The sequence below is a fragment of the Protopterus annectens genome, chromosome 4.part0, assembly GCF_019279795.1.
Source record: "Protopterus annectens isolate FY-2018-M chromosome 4.part0, PAN1.0, whole genome shotgun sequence".
NCBI lineage: Eukaryota > Metazoa > Chordata > Ceratodontiformes > Protopteridae > Protopterus > Protopterus annectens.
In genome coordinates, this window is record NC_056733.1 from 1,004,989,269 (window position 1) to 1,005,003,676 (window position 14,408).

The window sequence follows — 14,408 nt, forward strand, 5'->3', positions numbered from 1 at the left end:
TGAATTTCGTGCTTCTGAGGTTTTGCTGTTTTCAGGATTCCACTTTATGGGCTCGAAATACTGAATTTTAATATTTCAGTATTTCAAGCTTCTAAAGTGAATCCGTATATATATATATATATATATCTATATATATATCTATGGGTCTAGGACACATGCTTGACTAGCATATGTCCGAATCACAAAACATCGAACACACATACACGGAAGCGCATAACATCGAAAAGTGCTTCTGCAGGGGGTCTTTACCCCCCTACTTTATTATTCTCACTCCGAGATCGCACTACAGTGGGGAAAAGGGAATATTCCCTTACTCGCACTGTAGTCCAATCTATGAAACAGGCACAAATACATGGAAGCGCTTGTCAATGTTAAGCTCTTTCGTATATGTGTGTTCGATGTTTTGTGATTTGGACATATGCTAGTCGAGCATATGTCCGGATCCCATATATATATATATATATCTATATATATCTATATATATATATATATATATATATATATATATATATATATATATATATATATATATATATATGTATATATGGATATACATATTATGGATGGGTCAACCTGCCAAGGGAACATGCATCACTGTATTGATAACACAGGTTCATTGGTGTTTACTAGGCTAGCAACCACAAGGGTTTTTTTAAGCCTAGCTATGCATCCCAAATCTCTGACAAATTTTGATACCCTTGATAAGTGTAAGCATGTTCCTGGGAGATGAATCATTTACAGGTTATCTGTGTCCATTTGAGACAAAGGTGCCAAACCAGTGATAAATTTCCAATTTCCCATCCAATTGTCCAAGTTGCTCTTGAATTGGGTTAGAGGGGAACTCTACTTCACATGGATAGGAAGCCTTTTTCATAGATGCAGTAGTCTCTGGGATACATACCGCTCCTGGAGAACATTTGTGCCAGTGTGAGATGCAATGACAGCTCCTAATTTGCAATTATCTGCAAATTTAGTCAGCCAGAGACCACTAACATTGGCCTTGAGTTCTGAGAAGTAAATGCCAAAAAGGAGCAGTCCAAGGACTAATCCCTGAGGGACTCCACTTGTGACTGGCCTCTTTGTAGATGCGGTCTCCCCAATTCTAACTTCCTGGGTCCTGTCTGTGAGTTAGTTGGCTATCCACTGGGCATCATATGGGTTTGCACATAACTTCTTGAGTTTGTCAACAATGCCCGTGTGGGGTATTGTGTCAAATGCCTTGGCCAATGTAGGCAATGTGAACGATTTTGCCCTCATCAGTTGCTTTGGGGACCTTCTCAAAGAAGTCCACCAGGTTGAGTAGGCATAATCTGCCCTTGACAAAACCAAACTGGGTTGGGTCCAGTGTCTGGAGGTTTACTATATCTCTATTGATCATCTGCATGATAAGTCTTTCCATGGCTTTATATATAAGACTAGTGAGACTTATGAGTCTGTAGTTTCCAAGGTCTGTAGATGGCCCACCTTTATGAAGAGGGATGACTGTTGTCTTTTTCCATTAATGAGACACGAAATCTGTTTACAGGCGACAGTTAAATAGTAATTCCAGAGGCCTTGATAGGTCATGTTTTGTGCTATTTAGAAGGCATCCTGGGGTATTGCCTGGGGCCTTTGATGCAGTGATCTTGGTCTTAGAGAGAGCATTGAGGAACTGTTTCCTAGTGATTGTAGGGGGAGTTATATTTCATAATATTTCCTGAGGGAAGGTTGAAGGGGGAAAGAGGTAAAGTTGGAGCTGAATTTATCAGCCAGGAAGTTTGCTATGTCTTCTGGCTCAGTATAGGTGGTTCCATTTACAATGAGCTCTGCACATAATTGTGTATTGCCTTTGAGGTTGTGGACATAGCTAAAGAATGCTTTATGGTTGGCCTTGGCCTGGGAGGCCAAACATACCTCAAATTTGGCTTTGGTAGACATAAGTTTAGAAATTAGTACTAGACTAACTGCTCTTATGGGTCATTCCAAGCCCAGCCAATTACCCCATGTGAGTATCAAACCCTGCAACTTTTGCCAGTAATATGTACACCTTAACAACTATGCCAACCTCCCACCCTTTGCCAACCTCCCACCCTTAGGGGTATTTAGGTCCCAGACATGCACATACATTAACAATCTGACCTTAGTAAGTTCTGCAAAGGGTACTGTTGTCTGGTGGAAATACATACAGAACTGCAATGTAATAACTGGTTTCTGGCCTCAGCCATGTTATTTGTAAAATGCAAATGTGTATGCACTGGCCACTTAGTTGGACTAACAGACTTTCTGTCTTTGTATGCATATGCATTATCTGAGATTACCTTAGAAGTATATGGGACCAGTCGAAAGTCATTCCATTTTTTTCAGTGAAACTTAATTATAAAAATGTGTTATTGTAAATGTTGATTACAATGATATGATACCTTGGAGCTTTTCTCCCTGGGCCTCCGCTGAAAAAGGGCACTTGTGTCCAGCTGGACCTTCCTGGTAAACAGATGTCAATAAATAAATCATTTCACAGTTGAAATAGGAAAGGCACTTCAGGTAGTTTGTAATTTACTGAACAGGATACAGAGGGCATATAGCGATAGACATAATGATCTGAGGGATTTCTGTTACTCTGACAAATTTGAAGTATTTGAAAACGAGAATACAAATTAAAACATAAAGCCTGTATATCAGTAAGGAGAGTACCTTTGGTAAGTGCTCTTTATGATAAGTGGTTTGATATTCCATGAGATATGTGTGCTTTGTATAGTTGTTTTGGGGTGAAATTTGTACTGAATTTGTTGGCTAGTATGTTGCCTACCCTAGTGGATAGGAGTAGGTAGTGCCATTTTAGATAAGCTCTGAGCAATGTTGCGTGTTATTCCTTAATTTTCTAATGTAACTAATGAAGTATTTTCAGTTCCCTTTGGCTTTTAACACTAGTCTAAGTTCATAGGATGGCTTTGAATTTCCTTTGGTGTGTTTTAGTTCCTTTTTAGATTTTTAATGTTAACCTTGATTTCAGGATTGCAATTTTTGCTATACAGTTTAAGAAGCTTTTTTATTGCATTTTTATTTACACATGTGGATCACCAGATTGGTTTACTTTTAAACTTCCTATTTTGTTTAGCTCTGGTAGGGACTGCCATGTCAATTCGTGTATCTAGGTACACACAGAGTTTGCTTGCATAAGTACTTTTTGTGTCAATATCTTGATTAATACAGTTAAACATTAGTTTTGAGATTCCATCATAGAATTGTAGAAAGTTTGTACATTTGAAGTCTTTGAACTTTGTGATGTTTGCATCTAAATGTTAAGAGATTTTGAAGGAAATGATTACCAGTTTATAATCAGATTTAAATGAAGAAGGGGGTCTCGAGAAGATAGTTGATATCAATGCCATGTTGATAAGGAGCATGCCAATAAAATTTTGTTCTCCAAGGGGGTTCCTTGACAATTTGAAAGTTTTTGTTTATGAAAACAGTGAATATTTAGGTGTAGCCTACAGCTCAGGTACATTATTTTTTATTGTCATGTAGTTAACATTTTCTAGGATAATGGTATCCATGTTGATTTGGGGTTCATCCAATGTATTTAGGAATGTAACATGTTTTCTGGGAGCACAGATGGGTCCTATAACATGCTATGATCTGATAGTCATCGTTATTGTGATTTTGATGTCAATCAGTTTAATTTCTGGGTCTCTACCTATTTTAATAGAAGTGATGGGGTCCCTACCAAATATAGATACTCCACTGAAGTTATCATTGGGCTAAAAGGTAAGGTGTGGAAGGCAAAAAAAAACAGGAGCTGAGGTGTACCTTCTATACTTTTAAACCAAGTTTTTGTTATAACACAAACACATATGCTCCAAATTCAACGAGGCCTCAAGATCAAGCAGTTTGCTATTTTCACTCCTGGTATTAAGCAGAACCACCTTGACATTGTCTAGTGCTTGATTTGCTTTTGTTAACTTGGGAGATCCATCAGCTGGACACAGCCTAAAAAGGCACGGTGGATGGAGCAAGGACTTTAACCTGTATGTGGAGGCCTAGTACAAGAGGTACAAGCCTTTCCGGGCAATGCATGAATGGCTGTGTAATATGTGCTCCCATGCTGACACATGCTGGATTTCACTAGAATGACACCAAGTACACGTCTGATTGTATTTTGCCATCATTTGAGGAGAAGGAAGGATTCCATTCAAAACTAGTACCTTAATTGCAATGTGACATGCATGGAGACTTCTGTCATGTCCCTGCATATCCCTCTGGGTTCTACCAGCCCAGTTTTTCCATACTCAACCCTACATAAAACACTATTAATTTATATGACTAACAAATCTCTGACTCCTTTAGAGAAGGAAAAAGAAAACTGGGTTATTTTGTTAAAATGTGCTTTCAAACATCATTAATCTCTGAAATATGCCATTTATCCAAAATTGTGCTTTTTGCTTGGGCTGAGAAGTCAGCATTAGAACTGACAACATTAGTTTCATGTTTCTCTCTTTACACTTGATTTTTACAAACATCATTTTGCACTTTTTAAAAAGGATAATGTTCATTACACATCTTCTTTTTACTTCTATTTGAAATGTTAAAGTTGTATCCTTATTCAAAAAATTGTTTTCAACTTTCTGACTAAATTTAAATTCAAACTCAAAGTTGTACCGCTTATGCATTTTCAAAAATAAAAAAAAACACTGCAGGCAAGGTGGCTTTTAAACTTATTGTTTTAAATTGGTAAATGTATTTTACCATTTGAATGTAACCTTAAGTTCTTCAGAACTGTGACATTTGTGCTAATACGAGGGAATCCTAAATTAATTTTCATTGTGCTTACATCCTTAACACATCCATGGTGTTGTAATTTGGCAAAGCTTGAAGGACAGGTGTCAGTACAATACAATATCATACTGAAGCACTGAGGTACCAATTAGACTTAACAAGCCTATAAATCTGAAGTTGACAAAAATGCAGTATATTAATATAAAATCAGTATAATGGGATGTATCAGATAAACTGACTACTGAATATCCTCATCTAATGAATTGTAAAATATTGTGCAGCCTACATTCTTGTGAGGAAAGTTTTCTCAAATGATCCTCATATTTCTCAGCAGGAATAAAGTTTAGTGAGATTCTTGTATATGGTGTGCTCTAGTTTCAGTCTGTTCTCACAAAACCATTTTGTGTATCACAATTATACAGTATAAGAGGTTGAAACACAGCAGGTCAAATAACATTCTTATCCTTACTACTGAAGTATTTTAAAGTGATCACAGAGCAGTTGTAGTATGCACTTACGAAGGTAGATCGATGGCAGACACTGCAGTGCAGCACAGGAAGGGTGCTGTACCCCTCATTATGTCGTCCTTTCGATAAGACATTAAAATAGAGCCCCATCTGATTAACTTGGTGGTATTTCAGGTAGATTTATTTAAAAGCATAGTGGGCCATTATTTATATACAAAACAAATTCTTATTCACAACATATTAATATATTTACAAATATTTAAAAATGTACAAATGTATAAATATACAAATGTATTTACACATATTCATAATTTTTCTTGCAGTCATACTAAATTTTCATCTCTATTATACCCCCACTGCTTTTTCCATAACTACCATCTGATATTGCTTAATATTGTTGTTAAAATTAATTTCTCATTAGACATAATTCCATGTATTTTATTCTTTCATTCCATATAACCCATATGATATAAAATAACTTTTTATCTATTCATTTAACATAGTCTTTACTTCTGTTCTTATAATATCCATATTTGATCATATATTTTATCCACTTCTTTTATATCTTTGAAAACATTGAATAGTATTCATGAAAGTCCATGTAGGCCCTGTGTAGAGCCTACACGGAGGCTTTTCATGTTGCCTGTAGCACTGTACAGAGTGCACAATCCCCGCATTATTAATGGGCTTCATGCACTCTACACAGTGTGAGCAGCTCGCACATGTGCTGACATGAATGAGTGTTCAACTGCTTACATGGAAAAAATTTCCTTGTAAGCAGTGAAGTGTGTGTAGATGGAAGTTAGCATTGGTAAACCATTAATTGAATGGTTTACCAATGCTAGTTGTGATTGCATAGTTACTTTTAATGTAGAAATAAGTATTATGTACTATAAATGTACGTAAATGTAATAAATTTAATTTTTTATTTTCCTGTTTAAATCTTAGCGTGCATTTGCACGGCGTGCCACAATGAGCAGCGGCACTAAACCTTGCAAAGTGAGGATAATCCAAAAATGGGCAAAGGAACCAATGAATCATAGCTGGCAGGTGTCCAATAATTAATAATGCCCTACTCGTTGTTGCTTGGCATTTGTAAAACCTGCTGTGTGATGTATTCTAATAAAGTCTCAATGCTCATAGCAGACACTATAGCGATGTGGATAGAGTGCTGGCCTATCGTTCTCTAGGTCCTGGTCTCAAACCCATAGTACATTTTTTATGCATTAATGCCCATATACATTGCTTATTTCTCTGCGAGTGTGTAAAAGCTGGACATGCTCAACATTTATTAAGCAGTAGTATGAAAATGTGTTACTGCAGCCAGCCTGTGCCAGAGGGAAATGGTGTTACCATATTTTTTTCCCTTTTATTTGTGAAGTTTAATCGTAGCTGAGTGGGTTGGCACACATCAGCACATTGCTCAGAAGTGCTTAAACATCTGTGAAGAGCTATATAGAAATGTATAGCTATTAATTTGAATGCTGATTTATCTTAGTGGTTAGAGTTTTGGCTTTGCATGCACTAGTTCATGGTTCGAATCCTAAGACAAGCCATTCAGCTTTTATAGGGGAAAGCATTGTGAAATTATGAAACCCCCCATGTAAACACAATTGTCCAATACAGTACAGTCCCACCTCAAAGTAATGTAATCAAAGCACGTAGGGGGAGGTCATGTAAAGTAAAATATATACACTTAATAATATGTCAGTAAGGAGTAATTAAGGTAGGTTCAGGCACCTAGGCAGCGAGACATTTCCCTGTGGTACATTTGACTGGGGAAACATGGCTGAATTGACATTCAGCTGCAGAGAAATATGGCTGTTGGCAAATAGAAGCACACACTGCCATGCTTGAGAGACTGAGAGTCTGGTGAGTACAGATCTATCTTGCAGTATATAGTGCAATAAATAAAAAGGAGTACATTGTTTACTACCAGTAGGTATAGTGTGTTCTGAGTGTACTGAATAAATAAATTGTCAGACCAATATTGATCTACAGGATATGCAGTATTACTGAAAGTAGACTTCCAACTGTAATAAAGCACTGCTTCATGTTACTCAGATAAAGATTTATACCACAAAATGTTGTGTTTCTGCTGGTATGTTGCTGAAGAAATAGAATGTGTACAGGTGCTTCACAGCAAATATGGCTTTGACAGCATGCATGGACTGAGGTTGTACTGATAACCAGCTGTTATGCAGAACTGTAGATTATGGAGCTGTAAAACAAGATATAAATTAAATATGAAATATGTCCTGCACTAAGATCTGAACCTTGAATAGAAATGTGTAATGTATTTTAGTGTGTCCCCTGCAGCATTGCCTTGTGTTAACCTTTACATTCCAGATCTTATTATTTCAAAGGATTAATACACACTACACTATCTGTCATGCATGAATCTCAGGCATGCATGTTCAACTGTCAACACAGTCTTTGGTGACATTACACTTAGATTACAACGTCAGAGTATCTACCCAAGAGACTATTAGGCAGAAATCAGTCAAGCATGAGACAGCAATTCCCCAGTAGCTCAGTGTGATGCGAAATAGCTTTGCCATTCATTTTTGCACACCCAGACCACAGTCTGAATCCAGGGAGTGGTATTAAGATGTGTGAATATTTACACTCAAGTAATCTTGAATATTTGTAGAAGCAGTCAGGTAATGTTAACAGATATGTTCTCCACATGTCTTACAGGTAAAGAATTGTTTGTAGTAGTTGTATGAAGGGTATACTAATAAGCTGTGTACAACTGTTCCACTGTCCAACCCCATGCCTGCAAATGACAGCAGGATAGCTATATACACCATGCACTCTTCCTGATACATGTCTCTCAAGTGTCACTCTGTCATGGCTAGTGATCACTGTTGCCAATAACCTTGGACATAGATATGAATCCAGTTTAAGTATGCCAGTAGCACACTCACATCAGTGCAAGGTACACCTTCTTTGTCATATATGTAACCCTGACATGTACGAGTCTCCTCTAGTCATGTTCCCAGAGTTGTCATAGTTTGCCTCATACCATTAAAGGTTGACAGTTTAACAGTTATGTATGTGCTCCAGAAGCTATGGGCCATAGGTAGATGTAAAGAGAGGGCAGACCTGTAGAGTATTGAGAAGTACTGTTGTGAAAAATAGAAGTCTATACAGTTGTCAATGGACTTTTTTTCTCTCTATCCACCCCTTATCTGCATCAGAAATTATTATTCGTGTACTACTGGTATATACATCTAAACCAATAAAAACACTAAGAGAGTGTATAAATATGTATAAAGCAAAATTAAAATAACAAAAAATGCCACCGCCAGCCAATATAACAGTCCAAGCTTTAATTTAACACTAAGCACTTTCACCCAATGTCATCGTGGGATTCCTCCTGTTCTGGGTTAATTGGAACATCCAGGCATGCTGTTATAACTAATTTTGAAATGTTTTGTTCATGCTAACCGATACATTTTGAAAAACCTCAACACCATAGCACATTTGGGAAGGCAGATCCCAGCAGATCCACCTGTCCCACCTCATCTGGCAGTGGCACCAAGCCCCAGCATGTCTGGGACCCAACCTGGAACTGCATCTTCTGCTGGTCCTACACCACCCTCAGGTGGAAACGCCTCAGGGTTTGGGGCCTGTTCCCTCCTGGGAGCGAGCATGGAGAGAAACCCGTCAACCACAAAAAGTTCCAAGGAATGGTGCACAAGGTCATCCAGACAGAGTTGGATGAACACCTGAGCCATATCAAGGGCTGACTGGTGCACCTCATGGGGCAGCCTGACCCTGTTGTCCAGCTCCCAGCACAGCCACCTTAGGGCCGTGAAGGGGCAGTGGTGACTGCCCATTGGTGGGGACCTCAGTCTCGCTGTTTCCATCTGGGGGCACATGGGCCTCCAATTCCCAATCACCCTCCCCATCCAAGGTGTTTACCCCCTCATGTGTCATACACCACCACTGTCTGCTATGTTGTCTGTCTTGTCTGTTTGCAAAAGCAACCTCTCTTATCCAATTTACCTCCTCAAACATTCCTGCAACCTTTCCTCAACATCCCACTCTCACCTTACAAAAAAAGGGGGGGGACATCTGTCCCCCCCACAAAAAAATAACATCTTCCATACATAGCTCTCCATTTCATCCCCAAGTACACTGAAGTCAATGAATTTACCCCTGAATTACTCAACCAATGTATGTCGCCCACACCCCTCCCTGTGTGGTGTGAGGGTCTAAATTCCAAATTGTCCACATCATTCACCGCTTTTACTGCAGAAGAAATTGAAAGCTATGGTCCTTTCCTACACCCATCCTACACATCCCTAGCTGCCTTTCACACTGTTTTTCTTCCTGCTTGCCCCCATTTTAGCACTTTCCTATCAGCCTTTTTTCTTTTCTTTTTAGAAAATGTTTTTGAAATTAGCGTGGATTTAACCAGGAATAAGCAGTGCTAAATGAAGCCAAAAAGGACTAAGTGCCTCTTGGCATTGCTCAGAGTCACGCAAATATGCGCAAACCCACTTAAAACTGCTTTAATCATTCTGTCTCAATCAGCCTCTGTTTTGCCCAGCAACAAAATAACCAGCATTGAAGTATGTTATTATATATCACACTTGGGTGAATTGGTAAATAGATTTTGTATTGTGGCATGACAGGTTGATTTTTTTGTAATATTTTTGAAAAAATTCTTATTGTATGGTCAGGCACACATCAAAGTTGTTTAATACATTGGGTATTTAGTGTATATTTAACATATTGGGCATTTAGTGTATGTTGTGTGTATTTGTTATATCCACTTATTTATTTATTTATTCATTCAGCTGACATTATGTTAGATTTTTTACACTAGGGACTATGTATTCTGAAGTGTTTTTGTAAGATGAAGTTTGTATTCAATCAATGTAATGTTGTTCATAGTGCAAATGAACTAATTAGTTTTGATTGATTAATTAGGGGGTTGGCTGATGAATTATTGATGAATTATTGCTTCTGTATTTAAAGAGAAGGTTTCTGAATGATAAAATGTTCCATTGAAGGCCAAAAGCTGAGGTCCCAAGACTTGGATCTGTGAATAAAGGATCTGTTTTACCTTCTTGTGGTGGTGTTCCTGTCTGCTACTTAGAGTATTTCTTTTGGTTCATGTTCATGTTTGCAGTTGTTTTGTCATGGATTCGGTTGTAGCTGAAGGAAACGCCAGTGGTGTAAATGGCAGAGCTGGTGGATATTTTCTGTTTAATAAAGTTTTGAGGGAGAGAGAGAGAAAATGTGCCGCTTCTGATTTGTGGTCTACTGGAGGAGTCGGTTCGTGTTCGGATGAGTTTGCCAGACTTGAGTGGCTCATGGCCAAAGAGGTGACTATTTACTATGATTCAAAATTACTTGAAAAATATATTTCTTTAAACATCACTCCTAGAGGATTACGCATTGACAAGTTACCGGCCGGTGGATTTGCTGAGGATGAGAGTGACCTGCTTTTGGAATGGAGACAGGTCACTCAAGTATGTACTCTTAGCTGGTTAAAGATACTGATTAAGAAAAATAATAGGGTTGTTGACAATCTACGTAAGGAGATTTTCAAATTGCAGCAGGAACTAATGGATAAGACTTCACTCAATGTTTTTGAAACTGCCTTTAGAACTATCAATGAAAAAATTGTTAAAGTAGAAAACGATGTTGTGGGAAGAAAACATTCTAAACTTAATAGGGACATAAGAAACTATGAAAGGGATGAAGTATTTAATTGGCCATGCAAGGGTCCTCATCAACGCCGTAATATCAATATGCGCATGTCTAGAAGTGAAGATGGTTCATCTTGCTCTTCTATGGAGACTGTCGGTAGCCGTAAGAATGTGTCTTTTGAAGATGATGGTTTAGACAGTTTGAGCGAAAGAACTGGAGGTAGCAAGAGTGATCAAAATTCAAAGAAATCTTGTATGCAGACTCGGCCCAGGAAGAATCAAGGAAATAAAACTTTTTTTCATCAAAATTTATAGCGGGTGTCACCCGGACTGTGAGGATGCCCAGCGCTGAGAATGAGGCATCTGTGCATTTTGTGGACACCATTGAGAATCCTTTTTGTAACTTTAATATTCATGGTGAGATTGTTTCTTCCACATATTCTGATAAATTAAGTATTGTGAATCTTTCCAACATTTATCTATCTCCAGAATTGTGTAATGTTTTACATAAGGGCACTAAATTCATTCCTACAAAATTGCCGACTTTAGCTGATGTCATTTTGGACATCTAAAGTTTTGTGTGGAAACTTAATCTGAAGGTTTATTTTTCTGAATGCAATGAAAATATTTGTGTGGATTCTATGAATGTAAACATGGAAGATAGCATTAATGAGGATGAATTGCTTAATCTGAGTATTTATAACATTCCAGATGAATCAAATAATGAATATGAGAACAGCTGCAATAATGTTTTGAGTGGGGAACCATTTGGTATGGGTTATAACAGGCTACTTTTGCCTAAATTTTCTAGCAATAGTACCTTTTTGCCTCCTAAGCGTTTGTCTGCTATTAATGTTTTTGAACATGTAGTTTGTGCCAGCGGGGAAAAAGCATACATTGATTTTTGTAAAAAGAAGAGATTATATAATCTCTCTAAGGAAGAATGGTTTGCTTTAAAGGAGCTGAGGACAAACTTGGATAAGGTAGTAGTCAGACCTGATAAATAAAAGGGGGACTGGGGTTATAATGAAATGAAAAAAGTACATTGACATTAGATGTATATAGGAAATTGAATGTTAACCCATTAAGACAATACACAGATGAACTTGTCAAATTGCTTGAGAGAGGGGAGAGGCTTGGTTTTTTTGTCTAGTAATGATGTTAAAAAATTGCTTTTGAAAGAGCCCAGGCACCCATATATTTATGCAATTCCAAAAGTTCATAAGGATTTGGTTAACCCTCCAGGTAGACCCATTATTTCAGGAATTGGTTCATATATTGAAAGAATGAATAAATTCCTTGATTTCCATTTCAAATCTTATTTACCCAAAATAGTTTCACACGTTAAAAATACTCAAGATGTTTGTGATGAATTGCGGGGGATGTTATGGGATAAGGAATTTTATTGGGCAACTGTCGATATCTCCTCATTATTCACAAATATTGATAAGCGGTGGGGCTTGGAAGCAATGAAAAGGGTAATGGGAGAAGGACCTAGAACTGCATTTTTGTTGTCATTGTTAGAATATAGCCTCATGCATAACTATTTTGTATGGAAGAAGGAATTTTACCTTCAGGCCAAGGGAACAGCTATGGGTGCGGCCTTTGCTCCTAGTTATGCAATTATATATATGGGGGAGTTTGAAAAAGAATTTATGTTTCAAAACAGCTTTTTCATTAACAATGTTATTTTTTTATAAAAGATACATTGACGACCTCCTTTTTGTATGCACGGGAAGGCCATCTCAATTTGATGTTTTCATTTAGGACTTGAATTTAAATTATCATGGGCTTAATTTTGTGTTTGAATATTCAGAGGAAACAATTTCTTTTTTGGATGTTGAATTTTATGTTGGGAAAGATCACAAGGTGCAATTTAGACCATTTAGGAAGGCAACTTCTGTGAATAATTTCCTGCATACTAGCAGCATGCATCCTCCACATTTAATCAGGACATTGCCTGAGGGGGAATTCAAAATGATTCTTAGAAATACATCTGATTCAAAATTATGGGATGAAACACTTAATGAAGTATTTCTTAGACTTTCTAATAGAGGTTACTCAGAAGAGGCATTGTTAGCTATAAAAACTCGATTATGTGGAGGAGGAGGGATAAATGTAGGTAAGGGCTATAATAAATCATGTCCAGGTGAAAATGATGAAAAATTGTTCTTCATCTCTAGATATTCAGATTTTTCACTAGTAGTTGAGAAGATCATTAGACAGCTTTGGTATTTAGTTTGTGAAGATGTGACACTGGGATGGTTATTTCCCAAAAATGTCACATTTTCTTATAGAAGATTCAACAATTTGAAATAATTGTTGAGTCAAAAATTAGAATATTCGATGCATGGTTTGAACGTTGGTATGGAAATGTGTGGAAAATGTTCAGTGTGTCATTTGGCCAGAAATTTAGATGGTAAGAAAATTAATGGAAAAAAGTATCGGGATTTTGAAAGATTTAATTGTTTGTCACACGGGTTATTTACATTTTGGGTTGTGATTGTGCTAAATCATTATGGTATATTGGTCAAACTACTAGGAAAATCAAAATTCGTATTTTAGAACATCTAGGAGACGTGAGAAGGGGTAATTTGAACATCCCTGTTGCTTCACATTTCATAGGTGTCCACAACAGTTGCACGGATGGATTCATTTTCAGCGTGTTGGCTAGACCACATTTTGAAGCGGGCAATTTCAAAGCTGAGCTTAATAAATTGGAATATAAGATGATTCTAAATTACCATACTTTATATCCAAGGGGTATGAATTTGCATATGGGTATACCATTATAAACTTAATTTCTCAGCATTGCAGTATGTTATTATATATCACATTTGGGTGAATTGGTAAATAGATTTTGTATTGTGACATGACAGGTTGATTTTTTTGTAATATTTTTGAAAAAAGTCTTATTGTATGGTCAGGCACACATCAATGTTATTTAATACATTGGGTATTTAGTGTATATTTAACATACTGGGCATTTAGTGTATGTTGTGTGTATTTGTTATATCTATTTATTTATTTATTCATTCAGCTGACATTATGTTAGATTTTTTGCACTAGGGACTATGTATTCTGAAATGTTTTTGTAAGATGAAGTTTGTATTCAATCAATGTAATGTTGTTCATAGTGCAAATGAACTAATTAGTTTTGATTGATTAATTAGGGGGTTGGTTGATGAATTATTGCTGCTGTATTTAAAGAGAAGGTTTTTGAATGATAAAATGTTCCATTGAAGGCAAAAAGCCGAGGTACTAGGACTTGGATCTGTGAATAAAGGATCTGTTTTACCTTCCTGTGCTGGTGTTCCTGACTGCTACTTAGAGTATTTCTTTTGGTTCATCTTCATGTTTGCAGTTGTTTTGTCAATAAATTTACCCCTGAATTACTCAACCAATGTATGTTGCCCACACTCCTCCCTGTGTGGTATGAGGGTCTAAATTCCAAATTGTCCACATCATTCACAGCTTTTGCTGCAGAAGAAATTGAAAGCTATGGTCCTTTCCTACACCC